The sequence below is a fragment of the Haplochromis burtoni genome, unplaced genomic scaffold (genome assembly GCF_018398535.1).
Source record: "Haplochromis burtoni strain Fernald_Lab_line unplaced genomic scaffold, NCSU_Asbu1 Contig_9, whole genome shotgun sequence".
Classification (NCBI taxonomy): domain Eukaryota; kingdom Metazoa; phylum Chordata; class Actinopteri; order Cichliformes; family Cichlidae; genus Haplochromis; species Haplochromis burtoni.
This window is the reverse complement of record NW_024582370.1, coordinates 4,311,312-4,335,599: the sequence shown is the minus strand read 5'-3', so window position 1 is coordinate 4,335,599 and position 24,288 is coordinate 4,311,312. Positions and strand designations below refer to the sequence as shown.

General features: G+C 41.8%; 1 protein-coding gene across 2 annotated transcripts in view; it reads right to left on the bottom strand.

Annotated features, from left to right (window-relative positions):
• The window catches only part of samd11 (sterile alpha motif domain containing 11), an 83,697-nt gene extending 60,637 nt beyond the window's left edge, over positions 1-23,060 (bottom strand). Inside the window, exons 1-4 of one of the 2 annotated variants that reach the window (XM_005914934.3) lie at positions 23,035-23,060; positions 21,980-22,035; positions 21,069-21,129; positions 20,130-20,229 (exon numbers count right to left, since the gene is read on the bottom strand). The gene's annotated coding sequence lies outside the window, so the exon portion shown is untranslated. Of the gene's footprint in view, positions 1-20,129; positions 20,230-21,068; positions 21,130-21,979; positions 22,185-23,034 lie in introns of those variants that run through there. The other variant, XM_014339806.2, reaches the window with a different exon arrangement.
• Positions 23,061-24,288: the final 1,228 nt, after the last annotated feature.

Below are 24,288 nucleotides of genomic sequence, written 5' to 3'. Positions count from 1 at the left end.
TGGGCAGTACCATATATGACCACAATTTAATACCAAATTAGGCCTCTGGAATCCAACAAAAGATCAAAACAATGGTCACCATTACCACCACAGCAAAGGCAGGCACTGTGAGATCATTAAGTTAAATGAATGGCAATGCAGCTGTGGATCTAAGAGGTAAGCCCTTGAATGTTAAATATTTCTAGATTTTCTACAAGATTTAACAGTGGACCAAACATGGACTCTTTGTCCAAACTAGTGATTTAAAGAATTTCTAAATCATAGGTTTTTTTGCGTGTGGAAATTGGACAATGTTGGGTAAATAAATTCTCTCGATTAGATATGTTGAAATAGTCGTCTTCTATCCGGTGAGCTGCCAAATAAAACTGAAAAGACAGTATATAATCACGCTGATGCCTTTGGAAGACACCAAAAGATTCAACCTTCTGAAAAGAGAAATACTTTTAAGGCTCAGGAGCCTGTTTTCCATAACAAGGCCCCTTCTGGGGTCAAGAGTTTCTCTCTCGGATGAAATCATGCAAAAAGAAACACAAGAAAAGTTTTAAGGGAAAGTGGAAAAAGTCGAGCAGTGACTTGACCTGGTCAGCTGTGTGAACGCAGCTCTGAATCGGAACATTTTCTGGAAACTCTTCACAAGCAGTGCTGGTTATCAGTCTCAGCAGTTTAGACGTGTTTTACAGTTCAGCCTGATCTGCTGAGAGAAAATGACAAATGATAAATATCAAACCCTCCTCTGCAAAGCATTAATGTCTGCTTGCAAAGAATAAACCCTAGCTCTCCCAGCTACTATTGATTTTTTTCCTGTGTGTGATGTGAAACCAGCAATCAGCACTGCGGTTCAAAATAGCCCTGAAACTGGAGCCGAGACGTCAATGAGTCGCCAACACATTTCAATTAGTGAGCCGCCCTGGCCGATCTCTCCCCTGGGGCACAAAGCACAGAGGGCCCAAGTCAACATATGGTCCTGCATTGGCTTAAACGAATCTGATAAGCCACTGAGCGGGAATTTATGTATGCCACAGCTATTTGTCTAATACTAGGTACAAATTGTAAGCTAAAGAAAAACAAAAAACAACTGCATGCATCTGGAATTAAAAGCAACTACGGTCTCTGAAGGCCTTTAAAGAGTCTGGGTTGTTTGACACGGGTGGCTTCCGGTCAAAAGACGCATGGAGGGATAAGAATTCAGCCAATGTAATGTGAGCTGGTAGCAGCTCACATGACATAATTTTAAGAAGTGAAATTATAGCCCATCAGTGTTTAACTTTTAATTTACCTATTTAGAAAACCTGCTTTCATTCATAATGAGCCCGTGGCAGCGCTATCTAACACCCAGAGGATGATTTACAACTTAATCTTCCGTACGGATTTTGGTGTAAGCTACTTATCTCAGGCTGTAGTTTTGTTTCTCGTTGAATAGTGTTAGGAAAAACAAGAGTATAAGTAGATTTCACATTTGCAGTACTGAATTTAACTTCGCTAACAAGTTAAAAACAATAGTATTTTCCTCCATGTGAACACAGTTCAGTTGTTTCTTTTAAATTAAAAGTGTTGGGCAAGTTTAAAGGGGCTACTGTATATGTGGGTGTTTTATTTTGAAAGTCTCAGCCTGTCCTGTCTCAAGATTCCCTATCAGCAGTGGTAGTCCTCAACGTCATCCAGAGCTGCCTCTCCTGCAAGTCTCCTGTCTTGTCCTGACTCGAACTCTTGGACTGTGTCGATATTTTGTATCGTTTTCTATTTGTCAAGACCAAGAACCCAACATGGCATTTAAGATTTGGAGCTGAGGACTGTATTTGGAGCTGTATCATTTAGTGAGACAGGGACCACCATTAGCAATGGCGGTCCAAAGCAAAGTAGGAGTCTGTCCACTGAATAACAGGGGACTGCCACATAAGTCAGAAGGCCAACCTGCACTTGGGAAATGAGGATTTAGGCTGGGTTTAGATTAAATTTCACAATAAAAGTAGCACCTTTGTTTTTGCTAAATAGGCAAAGAGAAAGACAAGAATTCTGTCAAAAAGCTATTTATCTTTACTAGAATAGCCAACAAGCTTCACTCTTAATAGATAGTGACAGAAAAAGAGACAATTTCATTGTTTGTTTTTTTAGCACTGAGAAAATCCTCAACAACAAATCAAGAATAGAAAAGTAATGCACGAATGCCAATTCAATTTAGGTTTATTTATTTGGTTCCACACAACAACAACGACTTTAAGGCACTTTATACTTTAAGGTAAATACCCTAAAATAATATAGAGAAAACACCAACAATTAGACCACCCCTTATGAGTAAGCACTTGAAGACAGTGGTAATGAAAAGCTGCCTTTTAACAGGAAGAAACCTCCAGCAGAACCAGGCCCAGGGAGGGGCGGCCATCTGTTGCCCCAAGTTTGAAGTAAGGGGAGGGATGCCAGATCATTGTATTAAAGGAAATACCTCAGCTGTTCTAAAGTTATTATCATCAGACTGACTCAGTGCTTTATATTCCTGACTATAAAGAATGCTGAAAACTGACATGGGGTCCACTTTCACAATTGTTAAGCGAGTTAATAATTTTTTGCCATATCTCTGCTATCAGATAGCTCCAGATTTAACTAAAAACAAATTACATTTATGATATTTAACACTTGTTAATTTTTGTTTTTACAAGAAAGAAAAAAATGCATTTTTCCTCTCAAAGTCAGTATCTGCTATGATACTAAAAAATCTTTTCATAATACTCCTAAAAGTAAGACTAGATAACTGGAAGAAAAAAAATTTTTTGTGCATGTTTGCCAGCCTGCTCTCTCTCGCTCATAGCCATGTTGTTCATTCTCTGACAGCTCTCATCAACAGCAGCAGACTGGCGCTGGCATTGTGTGTGTGTGTGTGTATTTGTGTGCATACGTGTTTGCGCGTGTGTACGTGCTGTACATTCTCCACCGAGGGGCCAGGGGGTTACGCTGGAGCCACAGGGCCACCGCGACATCTCACTGCCCCCCTCCCTCACAGTCCCCCGTACCCCTCTGGCCTTTTGCTCCTCGCCTGGCTGGCAGCCCTGCATCAGGCAGACACACACAGACACAGGCTCTGCCCCCCTCCACCACCAACCCCTGCCAGAACACACACACACACACACCACTCGCTTCACCACCCCCCGCTCGGGGCCGATCGATACAGCTCTTCGCCTTTCATCTGACCAGAGCTTTGGAGGAGCTGTGCTTCCTGAAGAAAACCCAATACAGCATTCCCTTCTCAGGGTAGCTTATTCTCTCTGTGTGTAAAAGTGTGTGTGTGTGCTCGTGTGTGGTTGTCTAAATGTTCATGTGTTTGTGAATGAGAATGTGTGGGTGTAGGAGCAGAGAAGGAAAGGTTTTGTGCGCAGTGGGCCAGCGATGTGATAAATCAGCTAAAAGATGACCATAATAACAGGGTGTTTGAGTGTATGAAAGACCAGTGACTAAAACATATAAACAGGTTTGTAGTAGATGTTGCACACCAGTGGAACAAATAGTCGGATCAAATAAAACATCTGATCAGTGCAACATGAAACTTGCTCTTCCCTTTTTGAATGGCGTGTCCTGACTCAGAGAAAACCCTCAATGCTCTTTTTATAGGTCAGTTTCTTGCTAACCTTAATGTTATTAAAGTATGAATACCTTAAAACTTCCCTGGGTGAAATTATTTCTACCTGAGCTGACACTCAGATTTCTGAGAGAAAAGTTCAATCTTAGTGGAAGATACTCATAAATACTTCAAAAGCACGAGAAGCGCACTCACTCCTCCCCCAACTTCTCCTCCGCTTATCCAGCAGTTACCTGTGTTGTTTAAAGCTCAGCCATCCCCGCTCACTTCACTGCTTATCCTACAAATTCTGGTCCTGTTTATAGACAGTGAAGCCTAACTTCCCGCGTGAATCAGCGAAAGACTGAACTTCTTCACTCAACTTCAATGTGTTAAACAAGGGAAGCTGCTGAGGTCACACAGAGGTCAGGGGAAAACACCACCTCCAGGGACAAAAACACACCACGTGTGATTGGCTAGCAAACTGTAACGGGTTTATTTTTTTTCAAGGCTCCAAACCTGTATCCAACCTGAATGGAGATTAAAAAGTCAAGACACATATTTGAGTAATAAGCTGCAACTTGAAGAACCTGATTTTTCTTTCACATTTTTAACTGAATGTGAGAAAACCAAAAATGATGTTTAACTGAACAGTGAGTTCAACTCCATCTTTATTCCACTCTGTTATTGTCACCATACTCATACAAATTAAACAAAAGGAAAAATCTACTTGTCTTGTAACCAGTCATAATCATAAAATGCATTTCTATTTATTTGATAAAATAAGCTCCCCACCCTAAACACTAACATTATATTACTGTGCGGACACAAACTGCACAATATGTCACAAAATAACGTTAAAAACTAACTTTCATGGGAATAGCTCACATCAATAAAAATAACTGTCTGCAGGCATTTTCATTATGTGTGGCATGAATGCATATAATACTGCAAGAACTCAGTCCAAGGATTCACATTCAGATCTGTACCGTTTTGCATTTGAATGCATTGGTTCCTAACAAGCCCATGCACTTGTGTTACTAACAAACGTAAAGACATTCACACAGAACGAAGCGTTTCTGGTTGAAAACGTGAAACGAGTTCTTGATCAACCACATTCAACTGCTTAATAATGCAAATAAGCCAATCACAATGCAGAAAATCCATGCATTTAGGCATAAAGACATGAAGAAGAATGAACGCAGTATGGTTGTTGGCGCCAGAGAGGTTGGTCTGAGTATTTCAGAAGCTGCAGATCTACTGAGAGTTCCTTCCCACAGCTATCTCTAGGGTTTACAGAGGATGGTCCAGTGTAAAGGAGAATGGCCAGACTGCTTTGGGTTGATAGCAAGATGCACTGCAGACAGATCTCCAGCAACTGCGTGATGCCGCTGTGTCAATATGGACCAAAATCTGTGAGAATGTTGAATAAATGCCACGAAGAATTATGTGTTCTGAAGGCAAAAGGGAGTTGAACTCAGTACTAGCAAGGTGTAACTAATGAAGTGTCCCGTGAGCTTATGTGAGTGTGTGCCAGTGACACTTAGCTTTTAAATTCCTCACCTCACAGTATATTGCTACCCACTTTAAATGGCCTTGTTATTAAAATTTAGAAACAACAAAAAGGCACAAAAAAGTTTTAGCGTGACATTTTAAAAACAGGAAAAACCCTCCCACTACCATCTGCTGAACTCCACAGAGGATTTGGTTCAACAATAATTTTTTAATGCTGATTAACGTTCACAGTAGATTGTTGTAAAGTGAGCAAATCACACAAATATTAACTATTCAATGGTTTCCTGCAGAGTAAAAAAAAAATCTCAAATACAATCATCAAGCAAAACAATGCACGCAAGTCTCTCATTTAGGTTCTTAGTCTGGTTCCTCTGCAGCCATCTTTTAGAGGGGTTAGAGTTTAGGGACTCAAAGCTGTCACCCCTCCCCCCAAAATCAGGATTGAAGTTTATACAGTGTAACTGTTTTAGAGCGTGTGATCAGTTGCTATAAAGCCATCAAGTATTCATAATTATTTTAAAATGACATTGTTATGGGCAATAATTAGGATTACGACATCAAGAACATTGATGGAAGTGTTAGTTTGAACTTCACAACAGATTTCCAGATGTCATCCTGTCACATGAATTATCAAAAATAAATAAATAAAACAAAAAAGTCTTCTATCTTCTATCTTCATGGTGTGCTTCTGCATTGCTTGGCCCATTGAGTACACGCATTTAAGTTTCTCACTCAGGCCGCTCTGTTTTATTTTGCTCATATATTTTAAACAGGGATAGTCATCGGCTTCCAAGTATTCAATAAAGCTTTGGAAAGTTTTTAAACTATAAAAACCAAAAATGTAATTCTTATTAATTCTTAATACAGGATTAAATATACTAATAGCCAAATGCTAGTTTGGCTCAATTTCCATTTATCTGAGGTGATGGAAACTTTTTTTTAAAACAGGCTAAAATTTTAGACTGATATGGTCAAACTTGCAAGTTTAAACAAAGGCAGTCCTTTTTTTTTTAATTAATCCTATTAAGGTGCAGAAAAATAACAAATAAAAATGTAAATAAAAGTTCCATATTGTCCTCAACAATGCCCAGCGTTTGCTGTCCAGTCTAGACCAAAGAACAGAATCAAACATAACAAATATCCAGAGGGGTTTTTGTGGGGTTTTTTCCATTTACTTCCACTTTGTTGGAGAAGGTGGAAGCCATTTTTATCTAGGTACACGTAAATTCAAACAACACCACCCACCTTTCACAGAAGCTCAACACAGGATGTTGTCCCAGCAGATGTTTAGTCTGCCCAGAACAGCACACCATCTTCTGTTTTTATTGGCACTTTGAGTCCACTGGCTTTCCACAGAGGAACCACAGCTTTGGTCACTAGCACTACCCCCAATCTGACCCACACAAACATATGAGGTACAATGTCATAGAGTTAGGAGGCGAGAAGGCGACACAGGTTAGGAGCAAGTGAGCTGAGCCCAGATCCGCAGGGCCACGGACAGTGCAGTATAAACAAGACTGAGCATGGCCACCAAGGATTGGTACATTATCCCAGTGGAAACGTCTGTGCAAGGATGACTCAGCCTCCACACAGCACAAAAAGGCTGGAGAAATGCTGCTCTGTCCCAAACAGTTTCCAGACTATTCAAAACAGGCCTTTTAATCCCAGCCTGATGGTAACCAAATGGCCAAGTGAAGGATGAGAGAGCTTTGTGGTTATCGCGTCATTTCACAGTCAAGACAGATAACTTCCAAACCTGGATTCTGGCCTGCAGGAAGTACTGGAATGCCATAAATATGCAATAGGCATGTTCATCCTAAGCACAGGTTGGGTAAATACCTGGGATTTGATCTAGCTAGGTGTGTATCCTGCTTGCATGTTTGGAGATTTTTAAATATTGTGCGTTCTTAGGAGTTCAAATGCAAGTTTTTCTAATTATATAAAGTCTTGAGACACCCCTTTATTTTTCTATAATACGGTACCAAGAAGCCAGACTTTCAAATTGTTATTATTAATATTTTATAATTATGTAAAATTATCTTAAGTGACTGTTCTCTAGGCTTTCTGAGCATCCTCCAAAGTACTTATTTGGGCATTAGTGGCATTTTTACTCATTTTCAGTCTAGTTCTTCTACCTAGCCATTCTCAGGGGAATGTTTTTGTGGTTGCTGTTTGTTAAGCCACCTAAAACTGACCCTAGTATTATTCAAGCATAAAAAGGCCCCTAACTCAAGGCATGAACCAGTGTTGGCATGGTTCATGCCAAGAAGCAATTCTTAAGAAAGGGAAACTGGGAGAAAAGGTTGAAGTATGAAAAATTACACTAGAACTGGGCTTGAAGTTGGTGACAAAAGCTCTTATGGAGTGATGACTCCAAATTTAAAATTTTGGTTTCAAATTAGTCATTGTTATGCAAGGAGGTCCGGAGAGACGTACAACGGTGAGTGTCTACAGCCATCTATAAAACACGGCGCAGACCCTGTCATGGTTTGTGGCTGCATTTCAGACAGTGGTGTAGGAATCTTATCAAAAGTGATGGAATTATAAACACAGAAAAGTACTATTAGTTTTTGATCCACCATGCGATACCATGCAGAAAGCATCTGATTAGAAACAACTTCAGCATTACAATGATCTTAAACACACCGCCAATGTAGTAAAAACTTACCTGGACAGTATGTTATTGTTTATTTTCCTATCAGTCACAGATTGGCCCCCCTACATTACTTATTAAAGCACTTGGGGATCCTCTGCAGACAGCCAAAATTCAAGAAGAGCTTTGGATTTCCTTTAACAAGCCTAGAGAATTATGCTTTAACTATTAAAGAAATTACAAGAAAGCTCATCTAAGAGAGTTATGTTCAAGGTTAAACGTGGTCATGCCAAATATTAAAATATTTACTTTCAAGCTTGTTAGAATTGTAAAAAAAACCCAAAAAAACCTTTTTATATGTATGTTTGCATATTTCAATTTAATCGTTCCACGCATTTCCCATTTTGCTAGCAAAATATAAAGAAATGAGGTTCAAGTCTTTTGCATAGTACTGTACACCACACTCTTTTTGGTGTTCTGTTGTAATTTTATATTTTTTAAATATGGGGGAGACCACAACTTTAAATTGCTTTTGCCTTACAACCATAGCGCATGATAAATGATCGCCAATCAGAAATCCTGGGTCTAAGTTAAGCGTTGGTTCGCTCTTTGGTCTGTCAGGTGAAAGTTAAGGACAACTACTGTTCCCTGCAGTCAGGGCAAAGGAGGACAAGAGATCAAGATGGAAAGAGGAGGGAAAGAGATCCAGGAATGCACGGCAAGGCGGCTGCCTTGGCAGGTAGATGAAGTGAGGATCACATGGGCCAGCGTGGGGGGGGTGATTAATGCGCGAGGGAATGCACGGGAAGGAAAACAAGGCTATAAATCAGCCGCTGGGCCTCCATGCTAATTGTAATTGAAATGAATTTGTCTGGCCCATAGTGTAGGGAGTTGCATTTACTATTGACCAATAGGGCCCCAGTGGTCTAAGGGAAATGAACAAGGAGCGGGGCATGTCCGTGCCAAGATCGATGCATAACCCAGCGCGGATATTTGTGTCCCGTAAATAAAGGTGATTTGGGACTAAAACATGTAACAGGTGAGTCACTGTGTTGGTTCCCATGGTAACTTTGGTCAATGTGATGATGGAGGCCTTAACTCAGCGTACTGGGTTCTCCGCCTCTGGGCCACAGTTCAGAAGTGAGGATGTTTTTAAAATAATAATACATTCACAGTGGTATAGAACTTGTTTTAAAAAAATGTCCGTGTCACTGCCCTCTGAGTACAAGAAAACTTCATGTATTTGTTGTTATAAAGCTTGTATTTGGCTACAAAGCCTCAAAACTCATGCAGAAAATGTTTAAATCCCAAACTCCAGTCCACTCCCCGAAAAGGGCATGTAGTCCTTTATTTATTAATCCAACTGCACATCATGTAAGTGGGACAAACATACACCTGCCAGCGTGCGAGTGTCTTTTAAATGAACCTGAAGATAAATAACAACATAGAGCGAAGACACCAGTGTTGTGCTGTTGCTTAAAGATCTCCACAGGGATCGTGTATTCATGAGCCTTTTCTGGACATTTCTGGAAGTTCACAACCAAGCGGCTTTCAGCATATTCACAAAGAGTTGTCACAGTAGCTGGATCCCCACATTTGATTTGGCAGACTTTTATGCTGGATGTTCTTTCTGACGCAACCCTCCCAGGCATTTGTGCTTCCTATCAATCTCAAACTAGGGATTTTTCACATGTTAGGCTAATGTGTTAACCACTACACTAATGAAATGTAAAAAACACTACTACTCACCTCATCTGCCACATTAAAATGCCTTTTTACTAGAAGAAATTTTGTTTTTCTATTGAGGTAGCAAAATATTTCACCAAAAAAAAAAAAAAAAAAAAAAAAAAAAGGATTAGATAACACAGAAAATGAAACCCCAAATGAACAACCTTGCTCAAAGCCTAAAGCAAAACCAGCCTTGGATAAATGGGATGTTGTGCCGAGCACCCAGCAGAGTATTCCCTCCTTTCTCTCTCTGGGATTTGATCTCCATGTTGTGATCTAATAACATTCCCCCATGAGACTGCAGATGGCATCCCGATTACACTGCAGGAAAATAACATCCTTTCCCATTCGCACACATAGCGTTTCATAACATACCCTCATCAGGACATGGTTAAATGGCAACTGCAGTTGGGCAGGCTACTCATTCAAACCATTTCCAGCAGACATTCAGTGAAACACCAAGCACTGCGCTACGTATCGGCCAATTCTCTGCAACACGTTTGAAATTGCTTAGAAGATTTCACATGCTCCGCGACAAACTACACACACCAAAAAAAAAAAAAAAAAAAAAAAAAATTCACCCCCGCAATTTATAGCTCTTTGAACCCTGCGGGTGCAACGAACAATAGGAACAAAGCATTGTCTTTCAATTGTCTGTGACAGTGTGGGCTGCTCAGCACAGAGGCCTTCGCCCTAACTATTGGGGCTGTGTTTGCTAAATGAGCCAGAGCAACACAGCGGAGCCCACAAGGCTCCACACTCTCTGATACGTCCAGGGGCTTTTCTCTGCCTGCACACTCTCTCCACCACCTTACCTCCTCCTCTACCCCCCAATCCTTCCCCTCCGTCAGGAATCTATATTTCATAAGCGAGCTGTGGAGCTCCAGTGCCCAATTATCAGCAGATAAGGCACAGGAAGCCCTGGAGCGCCGGCACGGCTATTTAGACGGGGAGGGGGGAAGGAGCTGGAGAACGAAAGGCAGCCAGGCAGGCAGGCAGGCAGGCAGGGACCCAACCCCCCAGGGGCACTTCGCCCTCGCTATTTTTTTTCTTCTTTCTTTTCTCGCTCTCTCTTTCTCTCTCTCTCTCTCTCTCACTGACAGCCTCCTCCCCCCCCTTACCTTAGCGGCAGGGTTCAATTAGTGCCGACGGCGGCTAGCACCCACAGCCCCGCTTAGCCCGGGAGCTGGAGCCTCTATCAGCACACACCAACAGCACGCAAGGCTGAGTCCAACGAGCAAACTAACGTCAAGACAAGTTTTGTGTGGGTCTTGCACATATAGGCATGCACACGTACGCACACACACAATCGCACAATCCGAGAGGCTTTTAGTATCTCAGCCAGGAGCACCACAGAGTTATCCACATAAAATTTTAAATAAAAACTGAAAACTTTTTACTACATTTTTTCTTTTATTCTTGAGACCATGGCATGGAGGTAAGGACGATTCAGTGGCTAGCCTTAACATCCACGTCATGCATGAAAATGAGATATTATTCATTGTCTCCATGTAATAATCACATCTCACTAATCCCTAGGATGTTACTTTTAACAATGCAGGGATTTCCTAGTTAAAGAAAGGTCATATAAAAATATAAAACGCTGACCAAATGTGAAATTAACAGCAGCCACACCAAATATTTCCTGTTATTTCAGTGTTTTTCAGACACGTCGTTGCTGCCTCGTCGGGCCAGCACATTTAATTCAGGACTTTTCACACTCTTCTGCAGCCCCAGACCTTTATTAGCGACGGGGTAAAAGTCAATGTGCCTCCCGCATTTTCAGACCCCACCGAAAAAAAAGAAAAAGAAAAAAACCACGAACTCCAACTGCCAATGCTGAGCAAGGTCGGCCAGGGGTCAGGCACAGCTCACGGATACGAGACGGATATCGATTCGCCGGGACAGGCCACGAGCGCACACACACATGCACACTTTCTCTCCTCCTCTTTTTCCTCTACAGTCACAGGGCAGGCATCAGCCAATAGATCAGCCAAGGGCAGGAAACGGCCGGGGTCAGAGGGGACGCTGAGAGTATATGTGTGTGTGTGCGTGCGTGTGTTTGTGTGCGGGCGCACGTGTGTGATGATAAGACTAACAGCCACCCGAAAGCTGCACCACAGCTATGGGACCTTCAGGCTGGGCCCAATCACCTGCGACCAACAAAGAAAATCACTCTGACCAAAAACTGATAGAGTCATCTTACCTTATCTTCTGTGACTGCTTCAGCATCTTGCCTGTTATTGCTATGGCTTCTATCAATAGGCAGTTAATATTACCAAACACTTGTCACCACAGGACAGTGTTTGGGTGTATTTGGTTTGTCATTTTTATCCATTGGCCTGGATCAGGGAATCCACCAACACCAGGAAAGAAGCTGGAGTCGTGCTCTTAAAGCACCAGCAGTGCACTGGTCATCATTGAGTACCATGTATGATTGTTATACTCGAGTAAATAAAAAGTTTATATTTCTCAGTTTTTATGGATGTGTGGTTAAATACACAGGTGGACCGTATGTTTGCAAGTCTGAAACAGAGGAGAGCAGGCAATGCTCTCAGGCATAGAGAGCAGGGCAGCTCTATCTTCCACTACTATAAGGCAGGGCAGTATAAAGAAAACGAGTAAAGTGCACTGGGCTGCATCAGTAGAGTTGTGCGATATCTACAGTTCAAACCCAATAACTGCAACATACTGTAGCTCAAATGCAAATATGTGAATAAATTAAGTATCTGTTGATGCAAACCCTAGTTTCTATCCTCTTTGAACCTTCTCATTTTAGGTTTACACATAATTTTGGAAGATGCGACTGCCCTCGATATGTGGGGTACTCAGAAAGTCAATTTCTTGGTCATCTTGCTCATCTCTTACGCTCTTTTAGCCGTTTCAACCACAAACTGCAGAAACACAGAGCAATTTTGATAAATAAGGAAACGACTACAAAAGAAAAGCTTCAGATACAAGACAGAGAAGATAGCGAGGCAGTGAAGGGGAAGTGAACTTCCCCCGCTGACGCTCTTGTTCCACAGCAAGAATCCCCCGGTCGGTAGCCTCAAACATCTGGTTCCAGTTAGCTCTCAGTGCTTTGACGCGTTTCCTGTGCTGCTGCTGCTCCACGCAGCCACGGCCACGATGCACACACACCCCTCCCAACAACCATGACAGCAAAACTCTCTTGAGATGATACACTGTAGGTCACACACAGACGCATACGTCTACTCTATGTTCAAACGAGCCAAGAGTGCTTGAGGCTGTACTCTGGCTTCAGACCGTCTGTTACAGAAACGAAGGGGTAATGACATCATAGCCAGAGTTACATTAATAATCTGTGGCATTTCCAAATAAATGTTTTGATGCCATCACACATTTATATAACAAGCAAACATTACTCATCTCGTGAAACTTAACACTGTATCTTTTTCTATGAATAATAGCAGCCAGTTCTATATTAAAACCGCGAATATGATGGAAGTAAGAGCTAGAAGAACAGGACAGTGACTTTACAAAAGAAATTATTTAGCCTTTTGTTCCCAATATGAAACTCATAGTAATACTTTCTTGAAACCAATCCGCAGTGAGAATTTGCTCAGCAGTAGTGGTGCGTGCGTCACTGTAAAGCAAACATCTAATGCTGTTTATGTTTCGTACCTTAAGCTGAACCGAGGCAATTTCCTGCCAGTTACACTGATGCAGCAATAAAGTATCGAAGCTTTGAGTCTGATACACGGTCACAAACAAGCTCAGAGGCACAGATTGTATTTTTGACCTGTCATGACACCATGTTATGTCACTCACTCTGTGTATGACTATAATGTTTCAGTGTAACTGCCCACATAATTAACAAAAACGCCTTCCAGTGAGGTGATTCCCTTTGTGGGGGAGTGGAAAAGGGTGAACCCAGAATGGAGAAATACATGTGAGATGTGCAAAAAAGAAAAAAAACAAAAAACAAAAGAAAAAAAAACAAAACAACAAGGAGCCCACACAGCCCTGCTGCCGTGCAGAGGAACATTGTAACCTCGTGGGCTACACCGGGGATTACGGGTGGTGAAAGTGAGAATGAGGGGGTGAGAGGAGAGAAAGAAACAAAAGTGCAATGAAGAGGAGGTAAAGAAACAGGAAGGAGCTTCTCAAAGGCTTTCCTGCGTTGGAGGGACTCCCTGTACCACGCAAATTCTCTATAAACAGAACACAAAATCATTCTGTGAAATCACCATGTGACTGGAAATTTACTAACCTCCTGTTCGCCTACTCTTAAAAAAAAGAGCCAGGCCAGTTTCCATTTCTATTTTAGATTACGCTACAGATGTAAAAATCCGGACATACAGCAAATCTAAGCAAACCAATATTTTCTTAGAGCTTCTTAAGAGTACAGTAACATTGCAACTTTCAGTATATGAATAATAGTGCATAAAGATGTCTCCATCTAAATTCGGTTTGCGGTAAAGCCGTGCTTTTTCTAGATTTAAAAAGACACACTTTAATTGCTCCCAAGCGCGGGTGAGCATGACCAAATGAGGACAAATGAAAGTTTAAGGAGGCAGTATTGATTTGTGTGGAGGTCAGGGGTAGGTCACCCCTATCAGAGAATCAACAAACAGCCGCCAGCACCCTTCTCAGCTAAGCCAATCACCTTCTGACCTGGTCCACTGTTACCATGGCAAATGACCCTGAACCACACAGACCATAAACTCAGCTCCTTACCGAGTGAAAGCAGCAAAGCGGAGCTACGCAAAGATGGTGGAACCACAACAAATCTTTAATACAGATTTTACTCTGTTTTCCAATCTCTGGGACTTGGCGAGTATTCAGAAAAATAGTGCTACTTCAGCAGAGATGTGATCTGGTTGTGCTATTGATTCACAAAACGATGTATTAAAATTCATATTATTCCAATTGAAATGTAATTGAAAAGTAACAAATGAGGGCTTTTGCCTGTATGAATCATTAAGCCCTTAAAGGAACATCAATTTAATGGTTTTACATGCAGTTTAGCGTTTGCTTTTGGGATTTTTTACTCTACAAACGCAAAATTCTCATCAATACAATGATGACTGCAAAAATATCACTCCAGTCATGCCCTTCTTATAATCCAATTTTTTGTATCCATGTAGAAGGAAGAAATCTCAGACTCTTGTCTTATATCTACACTTTCCAAATTACCCTCCTCCTGCTCCTCCTTTTAGCCCACTCTCCTAACACCCCTCCTTCCCTCCGAGGCAGGCAGGCAGTGGTGGTAACCAAGCCTCTGGCAGTGTGTTCCTATCCTGCAGGAGCCCTCAGGTTCCAACCTGTCAATATCCCAGGCAGCATCTTGGCTCTGCTGTGGCTCAGTTAACCTCCTCACCCACCGCTACAGCACAAGAGGCTCCTGTCCCTCTGCCAGCCCAGAGACAAGCACATTCTATTCCCCCCACCCCAAGCACTACTTCTCCTTCACCTCAAATACGCTCCTGCACCACAAACACTGAGCTCACATCTGTAAAGGGCAGCACTCTGGCAGCAAAAGCAAGCAAGATGGCAGCCGACGGTAGTTTTCTGCTCACTGACATCTCAGATGCTTTTGGATGACAGTCACGTTGGAAGCTCACTGAGGGTAAAGAGGGAGGATATTGGAGAAAAGCCTGAAGCCTGAAGGGAAGAAAAGCTCAGTGACTCTGTGACAAAGGTCCCGTCATCTCATGGTCTATATCAGTTTCAGAGAGAAGAGGGGTCGCTGTAAGAAAATGAATACATTTTTAAAAAGAAATCGATGTATTGACACAGAAACAGGAATTTCAGAGTGGTTTAAGAGTATTTGTAATCTACAAACGCACACAGGCCTGATCCCAACCGTGGTAACAAGCGTGTGGCAGCATGTCACCCATCCCATCTCAAAACACACGCACTCTCTCCCACACACACACGAACACACACTCCTCCGTGCCTGACTGCGAGGCACCGTGGCTGTCTGCTGGGAGCTCAGGTTACGGCCGACCAGACTTTATGGAAGCCTCTCTCCCACACCCACTCCCCCTCCGCAGGGCTCCGGAGGAGGTATCGAGTTGCCGGTTCAGCGCCGGCCAGGCTTGGAGCTGGCGGCGGCTTGTGATCTTGGGTGCCTGTGTGTTTTATCTCCCACTCTTTGAGGATATCAGCACACAGCGCTGCTGTCTCTTCAGGTATGTAGGTGTGATTTACATAGACCCTTCGTGCTCATGCACGTACACACAAAATGCGCCCTCCTTCTCAGCACCTGTATTTTATATTCCCACATGCAATAAGAATAAATGAGGAACAAAAGTATAAAGTGCTACGTTTTCTCACTTAGAAGCAGGTGTCTCTGAGTCTTATTTGAAGATGTTCACATCTGATTTTGCTTTTACCTTTGTAGAAGCAACTTCAATTTTTACTCATTCATTTTAAAGCAACGGGGTTTCAATTTCCATCTTTAGATGGTCTCTAACTCTTGCTTCTATACACGAACCAAGTCAACAACAAAGTGACACTGAAGAAAATCTGATTACTTTCTGGATAATGAGTGAGATCAGAAGTCTCAGTAAAGGTTGCTCCAAAACCATGATGAATAAAACCAAAACTATCTGCAGCTATAGGGTGGATACTACAAGAGCTAAGAGAAAATACTGATATGTTGACTGACTCTACACCTTAATGGGACTGGTGTCAAAACCCAGCACAACTTTTTCACAACTGAAATGACACTTAAAAGCAATGGCGTGCCCCTTTAAGAAAGACTCTGTTTCGTGACTCCTACAATTATTCATACATAACCAAAGACCATCACCACAACACCTATGTCCCTTCCAAACCCCATGATGCTATCTGTTCTCTGAGAGAGTGACTTGCTAAAACCCCGTCTATGAGAATCTCATTGTGGCACATTTGCATGAAGGAGTCGCGGGAAAGGTGCACTCGCGGGTCAACATCGAACACACCATCTATATTCAGGGACCTTGTGACGGTTCTACCGCAAGCTCGCTTGCTAGCCTGGCTTGGAACGGCACTCATGAATATTGCATGGGGACATCTGCCACCTCTGAATTATAGATCTGTGGAGGCCCAGCATATGGGAACAGCCCAGCAAGTGCTAATGGCTAGCTCACCATAACAAAATATGGGTTAGAGGCACGTGAATGATAGTTGGGTCATGCAACCTTTCAGTCATCTGAATGTGAGGCGGATTATAAATGTGATTATTTACATGACTGTGTGTGTGTGTGTTCATGTATGTGGAATGAGGATGGATATAGTTATTTGACCACAAACAAGCAACCAAATTACAGACATCCAACTTGCTCATGTGACTGAGAAAGCCAGTAAATCACACCATGTGTAGCCCATGTAACTCTGAAGCTAATGCGACCTTCTCACATGGGGAAAAGGCAACAAACAAATTTCCACACAGGAATTAATAAAAGTCAGTCGATCATTTTAAAACACTTCCCAACGCTAAACTTGTGGATGTAAAAAATGAGACTCAGAAACCCTCAGCCTAACAAGCAATGGTTAATGTCCCTGAGCCTTTTATGTAGGCTTCCTCCAGCTGAAGTGCAGCTTGCTTGAATATTCTATACTCTGGTTGCAAGGCCTGCTCTTTAAAGAAAAAGAGAGAGGACAGGAGGGGGTTGGAAGGATGGGGGGTTTATTTTCTTCCGGCCCAGTCGAGCAGGAGGCCTGGTCTACCCGGGACCACTTCGATCTACGCCTTTCTCTCCGGGATTATCCTCTTATCAGCGCCGCAAAAGCCAGGCTAAGAAGCGCCAGTAATTAGCCTATCTTTAATTAACAAGCACTTTGCTTCAAAACCACCCACAGTCCATGTAGGCTCCCACTTGGAAGGCAGTCAGCGCCGGCGCAAGGATGAGCAGACTTAATCTTGTTTTTGTCTGACTAAGAGAGAGTGAACATGTAGAAAAGGGCAAAGTTCATTTTCAAGTAGCTGGAGAGTCACACCATGCAGAAACGTCCCTCATGCATGCTCGATCGCAAACAAGCCTTTCTACACCGCAGGTTTCAAAGGGAATCCTACCACCCACCACTGTTCCACTTTGTTGTGCAAGTGTTTATAATGTGTGTGTGTGTGTGTTCATTTGAGTGTGTACACTAATGTGTGGATGGATAACCGCACTCAAATTATGCTACCACTCACCATCATTCACAGACCTAACTTTCCAGGTTTACTGAAGCCTCCGCCGAGCCTGCAGTGGAAACTTGTGTGGGAGAAGATGAAGGACAGAAGTGACTTCCATGCACCTCGCTGAAGATTAGAAGAGAGAAGGTTCACAACCCCACTCTAAACTGCCACCTTTTGGAGAATACATAGTTCTGAATACTTGCTATAAAGTGATGTGGTAAACAGTAGCACAGCTAAGTGGCCTGCTAAGTCACATTATGGTCATAGATCACCAAGCACCGGGTTATGGCTGGAGCAAGATGACAGCTCCGGATGAAAGGAAGAAGTGCAGACTATGTAGAAGGTAAACCATGCCCTAGCTCGGCCTGGCCCTGGCAGTGCCAAGCAGGAGGGGCGGCCCCAGCGTGCATACATTAGCGGTGCTTAGGCGCACTAATTGCTTCTCACTTAGACAAATCTCCTGCAAATCACGGCTGTGCCGCCAGCACTGCCCGAGCCCCCCGGGATGGAGAGACGGCAGGCAGGCGGACGGAGCGAGAGGCAGGAGGAAGAAGAGAAGGAGGAGGAGGGGGGTGGCAAGTGGAGCGTGTGTACCAGAGGCGCCTTGGAGAAGGAGGGAGGAAGGAGAAGAATGAGGGGGGGGATGCTCCCATGAGAATGGAGAGAAACGAAGAGGAGAGAAAGAGAGGGAGAAGCTTCGACACTTCAAGAGGCTCTCTCTCTCTCTCCATCTCTGCTCATCCATAGTCCAGGCTGAGTGCCCCCCACCCCAACCTCTTACACCCCTACGCTCAGAAGCCCCACCGCTGCTCCACTCCTCCAACGCTCCATCCCTCCACCTCCCCACCCCCACCCCAAGCTCTCAGATCTGTGCTCTGCCCCCTCGCTCGCCCCTCCTTTCTCACACTCCCTCCCTCTCCATCGCTCTACAGAAAAGTGGAGGAAAGATGAAACTCTACAAAGAGGGGGGGAAAAAAAGAAAAGAAAAAAAAAATCAATAACACAGATGGATAGCTGGATAACAGGGTCCGGCATGCTTCGGCGGTGAGGCAATCCAGAGGGTGCCCACACAACTTCCACAAAGGCGGAGAGATGGGCAAAAACAAGACGCTGGAAAAGAAGGTGGTGATCAGCCTCAGGAAGTCAACATCACCCGCAACACACAAGTACACACTTGCTCACATAGAAGAGTGCTCTCTGCAATGTATGGCTGCAGCATACACAGACACCCACACACACAAAAACACCCAATATTTCCAAAGATGAAAATATAAACAAAAATAAATACGTTTGCTGGAATTACTCATTCTATCCTCAGCCCCACACGGCTAATTGGGGAAATGCTACAACACAATAATAGTCATCAGATAATCTGAGGTAAAAGAAAATAGCCCTCTGTAACAATAAGAGATCAATATTATTGCCAGGTTTATTATTCTGCTGGTGTTAATTTGAATATTGGGTGGCTGAAGGCAACATTTCTCTTTTTAGCAATGGTTTAAAGTATACCCAATCACGAGCACTGTATACAATTTACTAGGGGGAAAAAAGGACCAGGAGTTAGATCTAATTTTTGAGTATATTCATATATATGATGAAGGGTGACATCATATATATATTATATGACTTAGTACAAGTTTGTGGTACTTTTTTACTCAAACTTTTTAGTTGCTAGTGAGGTCTTGTATAGGGAGACACTGAGCTCATTCAAGTCTAAAGCAATTCATGGACAAAGTTGTCTGGGAAAGGGCAGAGAAGCAGTGGGCATCCAATAAAATTACACTCAGGAGAGGTGAGGGAAGAGCTTGGCAGTAGTCCCCAACAAAGAAGCAAACTTAGTTCTACTCAAGCGCACAACTAGAGCAAAGGAAAGCATTTCCAGATATTTTCTGAGCCAAAGACAACAAAACGACGGCTCAAACTTTCTTAATTTCTTATTCAAGATTACCATTCAGAGTTCAGAGGCCTTGAGACAGACAGATCTAAATGAAGATTAGCATCAACACTTGTTTTTTTGTTTTAATTTAATTAATTGGGGAGATAAAATTAGTGGTAATGGAAAAACAGGTCTATATGTAATATAAATATAAAAGAGAGCTGATCTGACACCGATTACCTCATTTCTATTAGCTTGAGCTTTCCCCTTCTTCTTCTTCACCTTTTCCCCCATAAAGATGAAATGTGACAACATCCCCTCTCCTCTCCTGAGTGTTGCCACCTCAGTAGCTGCATAGGCAGAGGCCACACTCACTAACGTCACTCATTTTGTTCTATAAGAAGGACTGAAGTAAGCACCAAGTTCACAAAAAGTGCTTCAGTGGTTTCTCCTAGTAAGCTTTCAAGGGGTAAAGAGTTACAATTCACATTTAAGGAGACAAAATTAAAACAATGTTTCTTTCTTTAAGCCCTGAAATACCTGTTTGAGCCCTCTTACCTGGGATCACTGCAAGCTAGCTTAACATAATCAGGCTTACTAAGAATAAACCTGGATTATCCATTTAGTTTTCTTGTAAAACACACAGGCACTGGGATAATCAGGGCCATCTATCAAATGTCAAAGTGGTTTAAAAAAAACTGTTTGTAGTAACACACCTACTGTCTGTGTCAAACAGTACCTTATAACAGCCCTTTATCTCTCAGGCCATGTGTGATGCACTTCTGCATGGTCTTTCCTCCCACGAAACCAGTGCAGATTGGGTGTGATGCTTTTAGCAACTGTGGGAGAGGTGACAGGGGGAAGACTTCATTATAATGAATGTCAGCGATGACCCCAATCTCCCATATTCACACATGCACATGCAAATGCACACATGCACATATTCCACCCAGCTCTTCTCCTACAGTCCAATCTTTGCTGAAATTACTATAATCCTCCCTTGGGCATAGTGGTTCTTCTCTCTGTGGCCACGCTGAAGCTGTCCTCAGCAAGCTATTGCAGGTCTGTTACAGTTGGTAAGTGACTGAGGTACATTTCATTATTTACATTTAACACATTTTATTTTTTTCAGTGTATGAAGATTTCAGAATTCTCTTGTCTGAGTTCTAATGCTGAAGGTGATTAGGGTGCTGGCTGCGCCCAAGTTTGAGGTTAAGCCTGTTAAGTCAAATCAGAGTATGCCTAAACTTATATTTAGACCTCTGAAGTGGTTTTGTTCAGTAGTAGTGATAAAGTTGATAATGAAAACTATTTAAACTCAAAATTTGTGATCAATTAACACAAACATTTCAGACATTTAATAATTAATCCTTCATTTAGACATTTTCCCCCCCAATATAATAAATCACCAGCACCATCTACTGTCTACTCCCTACCCTAAAACGAAGACAAACTAGACCCCAACTCTAAAATATGTGCCTACTGCGCCATCTTATGGAGACAAGCAGACAGCTCGACTCCCAGCAGGCAGATAAAGAATATGCAGCTTTTCTTTGACTGCAATATTTGTATGGCCACATTTACAGAGGACTGAAACACAGGAATCTACAGTAGTTTTGGAATGATAAATATATTAGACAAAACACATAATGGGAGATGTTAATAAATATTAGCATACCTTATGTGAACTGGTATTATTCTTATACGAAATCCATGAAATCCTGGATTGATGCTCGATACTAGAAGAAGACAACCAAACAAGATTAATAGCTTTAATTTCATGGGGGTTTTTTTGTTGTTGTTGATTTTCATGTTTTCTAGCTACTAGATGGCTAATCCATCACTGAATACAGACCTGGATTAGGTCAAGCAAAAAATGGAGTGGACGTAATCAAGTGCTGCTGACTGTCAGAAATATAACTAGAATAAAACTTAAAATAGCGATTATACAAAAATCTGAATAGTTATCCAAATCATGCCAGCACAGCATAATTTGTAGAGGTCAGAGCTTTTGTTGCATTGCTGTGCAGGTGGGTTTTGAGCTGCAAGACTCTTACACCCTAGTATTACTGATCTGTGAGATCTACCCTGATTAATCCTGGTATGTGTGCAGCTCTCATGACTGAGGGCAGCTTTACACTGAATATTAATTGCAAATAGATCAGATTTGCACATTTGAAGTGTTTAGTCTGTCCCACCTGTTAATGCTTGAAAAATAGTATTATCTGAAGAAATCTGATATTCCTTGGCTTGTGTGACACCTGTTACGAAATCAGTTTCACCCCGGTTCTTTTTTATTCCTCGGGCATCCAGAGACGGCACCGGACTCAGTAGCCATTTTACAAAACTTTTATTCATCTTCAGTTAAGCCTTCTTCTAGAAGCGAAGACGTGCAAGGCTGGTGTCCCTTTGCAGATCTCCCACTCCTTTGTTTGTTACAGTCAGCTTTATAGAAGTGACCTCATCATAAAACCCCCATGGTGTGTTGAAAACTGTGTTTGTGTGTGTATGTGCGAGCACGTGAACGAGTGTGCATGTAGGTGAGGGTGCGTAACAGTTAAAGCACTGTGGGTGTGTGTGTGTCTGTACCTGTGGCTTCCTGCTGGTCATAAAAGTAATCTCCTCACCCAATCTACACCAAATTCCTTTAGACAACATACAAAACACAGTTAACATATTACAAACATTGAGACCCCCACTCTGCATCCACTGGGCCATTGGCCTCTTGTTGTCTTACATTTACAGATAAGCATGTGGAGAGTCTCCTGCAAACCTACTTCCAAGTTATGGCAATTATGAACTTTTATTAAAAGGTACAAGCATCAGCAACCCCCAACTGTAGCTTCCTGTCTCCTTTTATGACAGCAGACCCCCAGTGTCAATAAATTCCTTTCCCTGTACACAATTACACACACTCTCAAGCCTACAGCTAAGCCAAACTAAAACACACAGACAAATCCTTCCCTATTCCTCTGATCTACTGCTGGACCCTCTCATCTAAGCAAATTTAACATTTTGTATTCTAATAATTGTTTTCTTGTACTCACACACCTTTGCAAGCATATCTACAATATAGCTGGATGTAGCTCTTTGAGTATGTGTGCAGCCTTCAGTGTTTGTATGGACTTTATCATAATATAAAAGCACAAAACAGGATAAAAGCTCTTCATTAGTGGTAAGAATTATTTTAAATGACATGTTTTTTTGTAATCTTGAAAAAATGTTAAGCAATCTTTACATTTAGAGGAGTTTCAGAGGACTTCTTACAAAGTCTTTTGACTGAAGTGTACCTTGTGCTTGCTAGCACTGCTAGGAAAGGTATCAATTAATAATTAAAAAGTTAATTTTATGTGTTGTAATGTCAATAATTTTATGGTTTAACTAACAGGGTAAAACACCATAGCTGCATTAAATTACCCAACTAAAAAGTGTCATACTAAAGACATGAAAACAGCTGCGTTTTAGACAGCTAACTGTTAGCAGCGTTAGCTAAGAGCTATCGAATATTTAATTGCTAGAAGCCATTTTTGCATTTGGTAACTAACTAACGTTATTTTATACTTTCTAGATTAGTTGTCTCTTTAACGAGGACATTATAATTATTAACTTTAAGTTAAATGCCCGTGACTGTCATCATTACTTACCGGTCACTGTTTTATTTAACCGTTTAAAATAGAGACTGTATATAAAAGAAAGCGGGAGCAGTCTTTGGTTTCTGTTTGTCATTGGATGCTGCCAGGAAAACAGCTGACTTCCTACTACCAAATTTAACAACATCCGGTTGCTTTCAGTGTAAAATACCCTTTTGGGATGTATGCTTAATTAGGGGTGAAATTATTGAATTAAAAACTCAACTAATGCTTTTTGCACTAGAAAATATATGATAAGCAAGAATGTTACCTCTTCTACAAATCAAATATCCAAACTACAGGCTTTTATTGTGAAAAAAGAGTCTTTTACAGCATTAGCTCATTAAGTTAAAAGTCTACTAACACAATCCAAAAACAATTTTAAAACTAGGTCTAGTCAGAATCCAAAAAACTGTAAATTGGGCCGAAATCAAATAATTGGCCCACCTCTTTTGTTGAAGTCTGACAAAATTAATCTACCCTATTACCTTCTTATATTTTAGATCTTTCTTGAATCAGGTTGACTGTGTATGCACAAATCAAAATCCGGATCAGAAACAGCTTCAACAACACAAGTGAGGGAATCATCCTCTGCATGTCCTATTTCTTATTAATAGGTAGCCAGTTCACTTCCTCAGCTACAATCTTTCTTTCCCAGCCAACTGTTCCCACCAGCTACAATGGACACTCTCTGATCACAAAAGCACAAAACTGCATGAACAGTGTTAGTGGTAACTCCACATACTACTATTAGGTAAGTTGATTTTTTACAAATTTTGTAGTAAAAATGCTAGATGAAGTACATTTAGTGGATCCTATTTAGACTTTCTGTCCAGCTGAAATATTTGAGTTTTATATAATCAACCTTGGCGCTCTGTCGCCATCTTCTGGTCAGCCACCCATAAGAATGACAACAATAACATTAAGACTGGTTGTAAACCATCGTTATAAAATTAAACATTGTTTTGGAGTTTGGAAGAACCTTTGCTGAACACTGAAATGATCCTAAATTACCAGAAGTTGAAAGCTTTAAAGCCACTTCCAAAATTTGTATTTTGAAAAAAAAAAAAGATTAATTTGGCATGAAGACTTTTTATTTAAAAGAACAAATAAATATATTGTTTGTAACTTTTTACATCTTGCCTCATGTGATGACATAATAGTGAGTCAGTGACCCTCTGGTTCACCTCCAAGGTGACAGCCCCCTCTAAGGGTTAAATACCTGGTACTCTCCGCCAGTCGTTTTAGAAGTGAAGAAGTCTCTTGGAT